Below are 11557 nucleotides of genomic sequence, written 5' to 3'. Positions count from 1 at the left end.
TTTGAGACTTCAGCTCAAAAAAAAAAAAAAAACATTGAGCTAGTTAGAGATACAAACATCCAGAATCAGGATGTATCAGTCGCACCATCTCCTCTTCACCATCTCGTACAGTACTCCCCTGAGAAGATACTTGCTTATATATATTGTTTTTAAACTCTGATTTTGGCTTCACTGGCTTACTAACTTCATTTTCTGTGGATGATTTTCTTAAGATACTATGTATTTTTTAAAAAGTGTTTGTTGGCCAGGCCAGTGGCTCACACCTGTAATCCCAGCATTTTGGGAGGCCGAGGCGGGCAGATCACATGAGGTCAGGAGTTCGAGACCAGCCTGACCAACATGGAGAAACCCCATCTCCACTAAAAATACAAAATTAGCTGGGCATCATGGCGCATGCCTGTAGTCCCAGCTACTCAGGAGGCTGAGGCAGGAGGATCGCTTGAACCCGGGAGGTGGAGGTTGTGGTGAGCTGAGATCACGCCATTGCACTTCAGCCTAGGCAAGAAGAGCAAAACTCTGTCTCAAAAAAAAAAAGTTTGTTGATTAACAGTTTGTTAAAATCATAAATGTAATGTAAGTCACTTAAAGGATGGATTTTTTTAGGGATGCATTTTCTGAAAACACTTCTCAATACATGTATATAAATTTCCTTTCTCAATTGTGTAAGCATTTAGAGACCATCCTGGCCAACATGGTGAAACCCTGTCTCTATTAAAAATACAAAAAAAAATTAGCTCAGCATGCTGGCGCATGCCTGTAGTCCCAGCTACTCGGGAGGCTGAGATGGGAGAATCGCTTGAACTGGGGAGGTGGAGTTTACAGTGAGCCGAGCTCTCGCCAATGCACTCCAACCTGGTAACAGAGTGAGACTCCATCTCAAAAAAAAAAAAAAAAAACTGGAAGATTGGCTGGGCACGGTGGCTCACACCTGTAATCCCAGCACTTTGGGAGGCTGGGGCAGTTGGATTACCTGAGGTCAGGAGTTCAAGACCAGCCTAGCCAACATGGTGAAACCCCGTCTCTACTAAAAGTAGAAAAATTAGCTGGGCATGGTGGCGGGCACCTGTAGTCCTGGCTACTCAGGAGGCTGAAGCAGGAGAATTGCTTGAGCCCGGGAGGCAGAGGTTGCAGTGAGCCAGGATTGTGCCACTGTACTCCAGCCTGGGTAACATAGTGAGACTCTGTCTCATAAAAAAGAAAAAAAAGTCAGAGACAAATATGTACCCTTTATAAACAGGCAAAAACTAAACAATATGTGATTAAATTATTAAGAACAGCAGGGGAATTATTATTACAAAATATAGATAGTGGTAAATACAGATAGTAATACAAACATGATTCACTGCAGCCTCAACCTCCTGGGCTCAAGCAATCCTCCCACCTCAGTCTTCCACGTAGCTGGGACTACAGGCGCATGCCCGCATATCTGGCCAATTTTTAAATTTTTTGTAGAGACAGGTGTCAACATATTGCCAAGGCTGGTCTTGAACTCCTGGACTCAAGCGATCCTCCCACGTCCACCTTTCAAAGTGCTGGGATTACAGACACGAGCCACTGTGCCCGGCCTCATGCTGCACTTTCTAACTATGCTGGTAATAATAATAATGTTAGTAATGAGGATGATGATAAAAATGACTAGCATGTGTTCCATGTTCACAATCTACCACTCACAGGTCTACATGCTCTAGACTCACAGCAAGCCCTGTGCTGTTACCTAGTGTGCCTTACATTACTTAACTAGTAACTGGTGGAGTGGAGATTCTGACAAAGGAAGTCTGGCTCCAGAGCACACGTTCTTAATCGCAGCACTCTGTTCTTCTGGACACTCTTGTATTAATTTTCTGAGCCTGCAATAACAAACTACCACTGACTTAGTGGCTTTAAAACAACAGAAATTTATTCTGTCACAGTTACAGAGGCTAAAAATACAAAATCCAGTAGGGCCATGCTCTCTCCAGGGGCTGTAAGGGAAAATTCTTCCTCACCTCTTCCAGCTGCTGGTAGGTTCTTTGGCATTTCTTTATTTTTTTCCTTTGAGATGGAGTCTTGCACTGTTGCCCAGGCTGGAGTGCAATGGTGCAATCTCCGTTCACTGCAGCCTCCACTACTCGGGTTCAAGTGATTCTCCTGCCTCAGCCTCCCCATGTAGCTGGGATTACAGGCACCCGCCACTATGCCTGATTAATTTTTTGTTGTTGTATTTTTAGTAGAGACAGGGTTTCACCATGTTGGCCAGGCTGGTCTCAAACTCCTGGCCTCAGGAGATCCACCTGCCTCAGCCTCCCAAAGTGCAGAGATTACAGGCATGAGCCACTGCGCCTGGCCTGCCCTGGCATTTCTGCTTAGGCTGTGGCTGCATCATTTCAACCTCTGCCTCTGTCTCTATATGGCCTTCTCCTGTGTATGTGTAATCTCCATGTGTCTCACCCTTGTCACCGGACTTGGGACTCATCTGGATAATCTAAGACAAGTTTCTCTTCTCAAAAAACCTTAACTTGCCGGATGCGGTAGCTCATGCCTGTAATCCTAGCATTTTGGGAGGCCAAGGCAAGAGGATCGTTTGAGCTCAGGAGTTCAAGACCAGCCTGGGCAACACATGGAAACCCTGTCTCTACAAAAAAATACAACAGTTAGCCAGGCACAGTGGCTCACGCCTATGGTCCCAGCTACTTGTGGGACTGGGACAAGAGGATCGCTTGAGCCTGGAGGGTGGAGATTACAATGAGCGGAGATTGTGCCACTGCACTCCAGCCTGGGTGACAAAGTGAGTCCCTGTCTCAAAAAAAAAAAAAAAAAAAAAAAAATCCTTAACGTAAACACCTTTTTTTGTCATAAGAGATACTATCCACTCTTTAACTATATAAGTATATTTACATGTTCTGGGCATTCGGATGCGGACATATCTTTTGGGAACCACCATTCAACGCATAAAACTATAAAAAATCAACTGACTTTTGGATATTCCATATAAACCCAGCAAACTGGCTGTATTTTCCTATCAGCTCCAATAAATGTCTGTTGATTCTTTTGAGTTTTCATTCTAGTCAATCACGTCACGTCATCTGTGAATTAGCTAAAACTGCTTTTTTTTTTTGGTGGAGATTCCGTATTTTATTGTGCATGCTACCCTATTATCATAATTGTCATCACAAACAACAAATGTTTAGTGAGTGTTTACTTGGTAAAAATCACTGTACTCGATAATATGGGGATCAAAAGGATGAAAAGGACATAGTCTTGGCCCTCTCAAAAGCATAATAATTGAGATATGGTTCATATACATGAAAAAATCACCATTAAGCAAAAGGGAACAAGGTTGCAATTACCTTTGCAGTGTGAGTCTTCACTTAAAATAACTGCTTTTCAGCCAGGCGTGGTGCCTCATGCCTGTAATCCCAGCACTTTGAGAGGCCGAGGCCGCCGGACCACCTGAGGTCAGGCGTTAGAGATCAGCCTGGCCAAAATGGGGAAACCCCATCTCTACTAAAAATATGAAATTAGACAGGCATGGTGGCACATGCCTGTAATCTCAGCTACTCGGGAGGCTGAGGCAGTAGAATCACTTGAACCCGGGAGGCGGAGGTTGTGGTGAGCCGAGATTGGGCCATTGCACTCCAGCCTAGGTAACAAGAGCAAAAGTCTGTCTCAGAAAAAAAAAGAATTGTTTTTCTTTGCCTCAATACATGAGCATGCTGCATTACTCCACATGGGCTATTTCGTCAGGACTCCCTACTCTCCCTCTCCTCTTTTTTTTCTCTCCCTTGTTTTGGACATGTCCAGTCTGTGGTCTGAACCACTCATATTATTAGAAGTCAATGGAAAAGGAAAAGCAAAGCAGGAGAAGCTTGCAGCAGAACAGCAGAGTGAGCAATAGCTATCATTATTCTCTCTACCTGGCAGGGCTTCTTGCCTCTTACATAAAACAGAGATTACTGAGGTTGCAGAAGACTCTGAAATCTTGCTAGGTGTAGTGGTTCATACCCATAATCTCAGCACTTTGGGAGACTGAGGCAGGGAGGAGCATTTGAGTGCAAGAGTTCAAAACCAGCCTGGGCAACATAGTGAGATCCCATCTCTATCAAAAAAATTTAAAAATTAGATGGATGTGGTGGTGTGTACCTATAGTCCCAGCTACTCAGGAGGCTGCGTTGGGAGGATTGCTTGAGCCCAAGAGGTCGAGGCTGTAGTGAGCTGTGATGGTCCAAATGTACTTTAGCCTAGGTGACAAAGTAAGACACCGTCTCAAAAAAAAGAAGACTAAAAAACAAAAAAAAATCTGAAATCTTTCCCAGAAGCTGATTGCCAGGCTGAGAATTCTGCAGGAACATAAGACAAATAAATAACATTGATTTCTTACCCATGAAAAGAGTAAAAGATTAAGAAAATTAATAAAAGAAAATGTGACCATAAAATTTGGATTAAGGAGATATTTTTAGCCTTTCAGTTGTTCTCAGACAATTTTGGAGTAGCTTTAATTTAGCTAATCCTTGGATGGATTACTACATAAAAAATTTTAAGTAGTTTACAGAATAGGGTGTCCAATACAATCTATTTTTGACAAAAAGAAATAGATAGGCACAAAAAGGAATGTCAGCTGTCAGCTACTATCCCAAGTGCTATGATTTTAGTTTTTACTTTCTTCTTCTATGGTAACTGCATTTTCTATATTGAATATATATTACTTTAATAATTTTTAAAATATAATGTTTAGTTGAATTTAAAAATACGTTAACATATGGCCATTGTGCCCATGTCATGCACTCTATAGAAATTATATTAGGCCAGGTGCGGTGGCTCACGCCTATAATCCCAGCACTTTGGGAGGCCGAAGTGGGCAGATCACTTGAGGTCAGAAGTTAGAGACCACCCTGGCCAACACGGTGAAACCCTGTCTCAACTAAAAATATAAAAGTTAGCCGGGTGTGGTGGCATAAGCCTATAATCCCAGCTACTCAGGAGGCTGAGGCAGGGGAATTGCTTGAACTCAGAAGGCAAAGTTTACAGTGAGCCGAGATCGTGCCATTGCACTCCAGCCTGGGCAACAAGAGCGAGACTCCATCTCAAAAAAAAAAAGAAAGCATATTTACCACACAATGTCACACCTGTGAACCAGCAGGAGAGAGACCCAGAACTGGGAAGATGGAGGATAAGATCAATCTCTGAAATAGAAAAGAGTAGAATTCCTTTAAAATAACATCCTATACAGAAAGATCATTGGCCAATTATTTTGGTGGGACCAAACTAGCTCCCAAGTTGTTTCTCGAATTATAGGAAGTTATATCTCAGGAAGACATGGACTGAAAAAGAGCTCAGACAAGGATTAGAAGAGGGGACCCCTTGGCCACTCCCGTGCTTTCCTGAGCTTGCATTATTAGTTCTATTTCAACCACAGTTTCTTTCCAGTCACTTATCCATGGATCAGGTGGATGTTTTCGTTAAATTAGAAAGCATAACCCATAAATCCACTAAACTGGGCTCACATCAGTTACAAGTGGTCAAAATGCACTGGGGGGCTACAGGAGGGTGCCGCCCACCCCCCTCTGAGTTGAGGCCTCTCCAACAGCACACCTGACACAGGCATCATGGCCCTCAGTTGTACTAGAAGGATCATATTATCTAGTACAATTCACAGGGGTGAGTGCCAGGAGTCAAAACAAACATTGAATGTTAGCAAAGCAGAATTTACATTTTTAGATAAAATAAATATAAATAGATATTTTAGTATCTTCTTACCATGCTCCAAAGAAGTGTCAGGGGCCCCACGCTCACACCCCACTTTGGAGAATGCCGGTGAAGAGTAGGAACAGAGGCAAACATTTCAAAAGCTTCAGATAAACGTTTACATAATCCCATCAGCTACTCCATGGGGTAGATCAGGACAGTCTCACTGAAAATGCAGGTTCATAGAAGGAAAGAAAATTGCCACATTCCCATAATTAACCAGGGCACAGTTGAAATCCCAAATGTCCCTGCCTGACCCTGCATCCGGTCCCATCTCACAGGAGGTCCCTGCCAGGTGGGTTGGCCCAGGAAGACTTTGCCTGTGAGGAAGCCCCGATCTGGGTAAACTGCAAGGCAGAAGGCAGGAGCAGACAGAAAGCAATAGGAAGGAGCAGTTGCTGGCTTGGGGAAATGAAGAGTTTGAGGAGATGAAGGGGAAGTCCGTGTTTCAGTTATCAGCGAGCCTGCAGGAGGAAGTGCCCAGCACACAGCGAGAAACCAGTAGTCAGGTCAGGTATGCAGATATAGAAGTGGGAGTCATCTGGGTGGAGGTTAAAACCAAAGACATGTAAGAGAAACTTGGGCCGGGCACGGTGGCTCATGCCTGTAATCCCAGCATTTTGGGAGGCCGAGGCGGGCGGATTACCTGATCTCAGGAGTTTGTGACCAGCATGGGCAACACAGTGAAACTCCGTCTCTACTAAAATACAAAAAATTAGCTGGGCATGACAGCATGCACCTGTAGTCCCAGCTACTTGGGAGGCTGAGGCAGGAGAATTGCTTAAACCAGGGAGACGGAGGTTGCAGTGAGCCGAGATCGCGCCACTGCACCCCAGCCTGGGTGACAGAGCAAGACTCCATCTCAAAAAAAAAATAAAAAAATACTAAAATTAGCCGGGCATGGTGGCACATGCCTGTAATCCCAGCTACTTGAGAGGCTGAGGCAGGAGAATTGCTTGAATCCAGGAGGCGGAGGTTGCAGTGAGCCGAGATCATGACACTGCACTCTAGTCTGGGCAACAGAGCAAGACTGTCTCCAAAAAAAAAAGAAACATGAAGAGAAAAGGGAGATGGAGGGAACCAACAAAGACACATTTATGTGTAACATGGAGTCACTCACAGTTGCAGTAAATCCCCAAAACTAAAACTGGGCTCCAAAACTAAAATAATAGGTCACGCATGAGCACACACATAACATAACTCCAACAGAATTAGCCACAACAAATGCATAAATGTAATTATTCATTCAGCCTCCCCACACAAATCTTACCATTGCTGAATTTTTATCACATGCCTAAAAAAATGAAATACTCAGTAGTGAAAGGTGATCAGTAGCAAAACGATTACCTATAACAGCACTAAATTAAACAAAATTCTAAAAAACAATAGCAGCAACTGAAACCCTGAATGATTAGTCATTTTAGAAACACATGCCTTTGCAGATTGAAATTTTTCACAACAGAAGGAGAGCCTGTTTTTTTTTCCTCAACTAAACAGCAAAACCCATGGATTTTCTGCTTCTCCAGTGAGAGGGTGCTGACCTGGCAGCTGATCCAACAGATCTGAACTGAGGGAGCCATTTACCCACTGCAGAAGGATGTGTTGGCTTTCTTAGGTCATGTGACCACTCCTAACCAGAGACACCAGACAAATTCAGAGTTTTAGAAGACACAGAGTTTTGGCTTTAAATTTGCAGAGTCTTTAAGGAGATTCTGGAGGGCCATCCTAGCAGACTCAGGGGATGTTCTGAATTTTTTGGAACTTACTTTTGTTTATTATCCCAACTCTCAATTGGGGTCACAGCAAATATGAACTGAAGGCACCCAACTCTTTTCCTATTGTGATGCCTGAAATGCCACTGTTTTAGAGTTTCCTTCTGGCTCTGGAGACTTGCTTGTTGAAACGTTGCACCTTAATTACATATGACTGTTCATCTGAACTTAGTGAGAGGAAGATCTGGTGGAAAGAATTCCTACGGGACTTCAACATTAGGCAGCCACCCAAAAGTGGTAAACAAAAGAGAGATGGCAAGATGAATCCTGAAGGGAAAGCTAAGAGAGCCTCATAGCAAACTTTCCTACTTACAGTTTTCCTTGAGTCTGGATAATCACTCTAGCTAATGGGTTCACCTCTAGCTTATACCTATTCCAAACTATCACTTCTTAGTAGATCAGATAGACTTCTTGGTAAAGACTCAAATGGGGAGAGGTGCTGGCAGGGCTGGAGAAGGCAGTAGTTCTTGCAGCAGAGCTGAAAATAACGCAGTCTCACTAAGCCAGGGGAGACCTCAGACAGCCAACAACACTTGTATCTGTGTTGGCTTCTGTGGCTTCCTTTTAAATGTAATTAATGGATTAGTCCTTCTCCCTTCTGTCTCTCTTCCTGATTCTGAGCATCTCATGAAGAAATGAACATGGCTAGGAACTGACCGGCTTTGTGCTAAATCCTAAGGTCCCTAAGGGATCTTTGAGGTACAGAACCCACCTCCACCAATGGTGGCTTTTGAGAGGTTTGATTCAGTAACCAGGTATTTAGGAGAATCTCACTAAAACCAGGAATTCTGTGTCATATAGTACACTGTTGTAAATGCTCTGTAATTTGTTGGAAATTGTGTCAGCACTGAAAGTTAATTGCCAGATGTTTGGATAGTAAATACAGATACTGCTGAATAACACAAATATGTGCTTTCCCAAATAAGTTTGATTTGCTGAAATGCATGCGCCAGTCTCTAAATAACCTAGAAAACTAGACGATGTATGGTAAAATTTAACAACCAATGAAAAGAGACATAATAAGTAAGTACTCTTGAAGAATCATAATCAAAATTCCTTTTGTTATCTAGTCAAACAAGAAGAAATCCTAGATTCTGGTTGCTACTTTCAAAGGTTTATTATGAACTCACAGGAGGCCACTTGCTACTGTGGAAAGGACATCAGCTTGGTGTTTAATCAGATACCAAATGCCTGCTCTGTGACATACTGACTGTGTGACTTTGGGCAAGTTATTTACCTTTTCCAAACATCAGTTTTCATCTATAGAATGGGTTGTTGAGAAGACTGATAGAAAATGTAGTTGAGGTACCTAACAGTGACCTCACCTAGTGGATACTTGCTACAGACTGAATGTTGGTGTCCGCCTCCCAAATTCATATCTTGAAGCTCTAATCTCCAATGTAGTGGTATTTGGAAATAAGGCCTTTGGAAGATAATTAAATTATGAAGTTGGAGCCCACATGAATGGAATTAGTGACCTTATAAGAAGAGATCCAAGATTTAGTTCTCTTTCTGCCAGGTGAGGACACAGCAAAAAGGCAGCTGTCCACACAATAGGCCAGGAACTGACTCTGTCCACACCTTAATCCTGAACTTCCCAGCCTCTAGAACTGTAAGAAATAAATTTCTGTTGTTTAACACCCAGTCTATGATATGATTGTGATAGCAGTCTGAACTAAGACAGTACTGTATAATAATAGTGCAATAGGACAATATTTTTTGAAGTCTTAACTGATATTTTTTTTCCAAGTATTCTCTTACCATTTGACTTTCGGCCCCAATCAGTCAAGCAGATCGTTATGTAAGGAGTATGAGGGCAGAAGGCAGAGAAAAGAGGTATAACTCCTTAGCTTTTGAATTTCAAAGGCCGAGGCTTTGAAGGAAGGGAATGAACAGATAAGATTTGGGTGGTTATAGGATAAATAAGGAGTTACCCTTCACCTCAGACCAAAAAGATTCCCTGAGGTAGGGGGAGGAGCCTACCATTGAATGCTGGAGTTGTGCAGGACTGAGAAAAGAAAAGGGAGTGCAGAAAGTCTGTGTAAGGAGCAGTGAGGTCCCCTGGACACTCTCACTGCCTCCCATGCCAGGCTAGGCAACCTCTATTCCCAAACTCTGGCAAAAAGTGAAAGGTCCATTAATCTCTGCAGGGTTGGGACATGAAAGGTTTAAGCATGGCAGGTACAGGTATACAAAGGTATGGGTAACAGACTATAAGGAAATGAGGATTTAATGAAAGTTGGAGTTCCTCAAGGATCTAGAACTAGAAATACCATTTGACACAGCCATCCCATTACTGGGTATATACCCAAAGGATTATAAATTATGCTGCTATAAAGACACATGCACACGTATGTTTATTGTGGCACTATTCACAATAGCAAAGACTTGGAACCAACCCAAATGTCCATCAATGACATACTGGATTAAGAAAATGTGGCACATATACACCATGGAATACTATGCAGCCATAAAAAAGGATGAGTTTGTGTCCTTTGTAGGGACATGGATGCAGCTGGAAACCACCATTCTCAGCAAACTATCGCAAGAACAGAAAACCAAACACCGTATGTTCTCACTCATAGGTGGGAATTGAACAATGAGATCACTTGGACACAGGAAGGGGAACATCACACACTGGGGCCTGTTGTGGGGTGGGGGGAGGGGGGAGGGATAGCATTAGGAGATATACCTAATGTAAATGATGAGTTAATGGGGGCAGCACACCAACATGGCACATGTATACATATGTAACAAACCTGCACTTTGTGCACATGTACCCTAGAACTTAAAGTATAATTAAAAAAAAAAGAAAAAGGAAGTCGGAGTTTCAAATGAGTCTTCTAACCCTCTTTCCCCTCTGGCAATCGAAACATTGACAGCCAGACATATACTCCCAGGGAGAAAATGAGAGGGTACCTTTCTGTGGAAACTGACCAAGTCAAGAAAAACACCTACAGATACTGACATTTGGGATTTCTCAAAAAAAAAAAAAAAAGTTCGTTTGCTGGCTTCTCTCTCTACAGTGAATTCCACCAGTCAATGAGTTCTTTCTTCCCCTCTCTGACAAACACCTAGAACTTCTGATCAGCTTTTTGAGTACTTGTGTCTTGGCTGTCCAAGAATTATCAGACATTTGAAGAGGACCACTAACAGGAAGAAAAAGAGCAAAACAAAGAAATAGAATTAAAGGATCTTAGAGAAAACAGATAACACAATACATATTTATTAATGTTTAAAAAACATTGGCTAGCTGTGGTGGCTCACACTCATAATTCTAGCACTCTGGGAGGCCAAGATGGAAGGATTGCTTGAGGTCAGGAGTTCAAGACTGGCCTGGGCAACATAGTGAGACTCCCTCTCTACAAAAATTAAAAAAAAAAAAAAAAAATTCCACCAGTTATGATGACGCGTATCTGTAGTCCCAGCTACTTGGGAGGCTGAGGTGGAAGGATTGCTTGAGCCCAGGGAGTTGAGGCTACAGTGAGCTGTGATTATGCCACTGTACTCCAACCTAAGTAACAAGGCAAGATGCTGTCTCAAAAATATATAAAAATTTCAGATTAGGGGCATGAGGCTAACACATGGTAGATGCTGTGCTGTTCGAGTTTCTACACACGGAGATGGTAGCAGAGCTGTGGCATCACAAATCCAACCCTGTCCGGTGGGGAGGGGAACAGAAGATAAGCCTGTTGATCCTGGAGAGCATGGATTTCTGTGTGAGCCAGGTTCTAGGCAAGAGACTGCCCCTGGAGATGCTCATCTCAGGGAGGAGCTGGGTGTCCTCAAGTTCATATGCAAAAATCTGTGGGTGACTGTGTTCCAACAGATGGACAGCCCGTGCACCAATCACCAAGGGACCTACTTTTTTCAGGACAACAGCTTCCACTCCTCATCCCGATGATCTTGGGCCTGCAGTATCTGGAGGAAGCACCCAAGTTCCTGGATTCACTTGTGGCCTCCTGCGTGGCACCCTCAGTACCCTGGGCATACAGAGTTTGGTCACTGCCTCCGTGGCAACCCTGATCACCTGTAAGTTCCCACTGATACTCTGGAAATCCTGA

General features: G+C 43.1%; 1 pseudogene; it reads left to right on the top strand.

Annotated features, from left to right (window-relative positions):
- Positions 1 to 11077: 11077 nt before the first annotated feature.
- On the top strand, positions 11078 to 11557 carry LOC100424954 (trafficking protein particle complex subunit 6A pseudogene; annotated as a pseudogene).

The sequence above is a fragment of the Macaca mulatta genome, chromosome 4 (genome assembly GCF_049350105.2).
Source record: "Macaca mulatta isolate MMU2019108-1 chromosome 4, T2T-MMU8v2.0, whole genome shotgun sequence".
Lineage (NCBI taxonomy): Eukaryota > Metazoa > Chordata > Mammalia > Primates > Cercopithecidae > Macaca > Macaca mulatta.
Note: the sequence above shows the minus strand (reverse complement) of the source record. Positions and strands in the feature narration are given on the sequence as shown.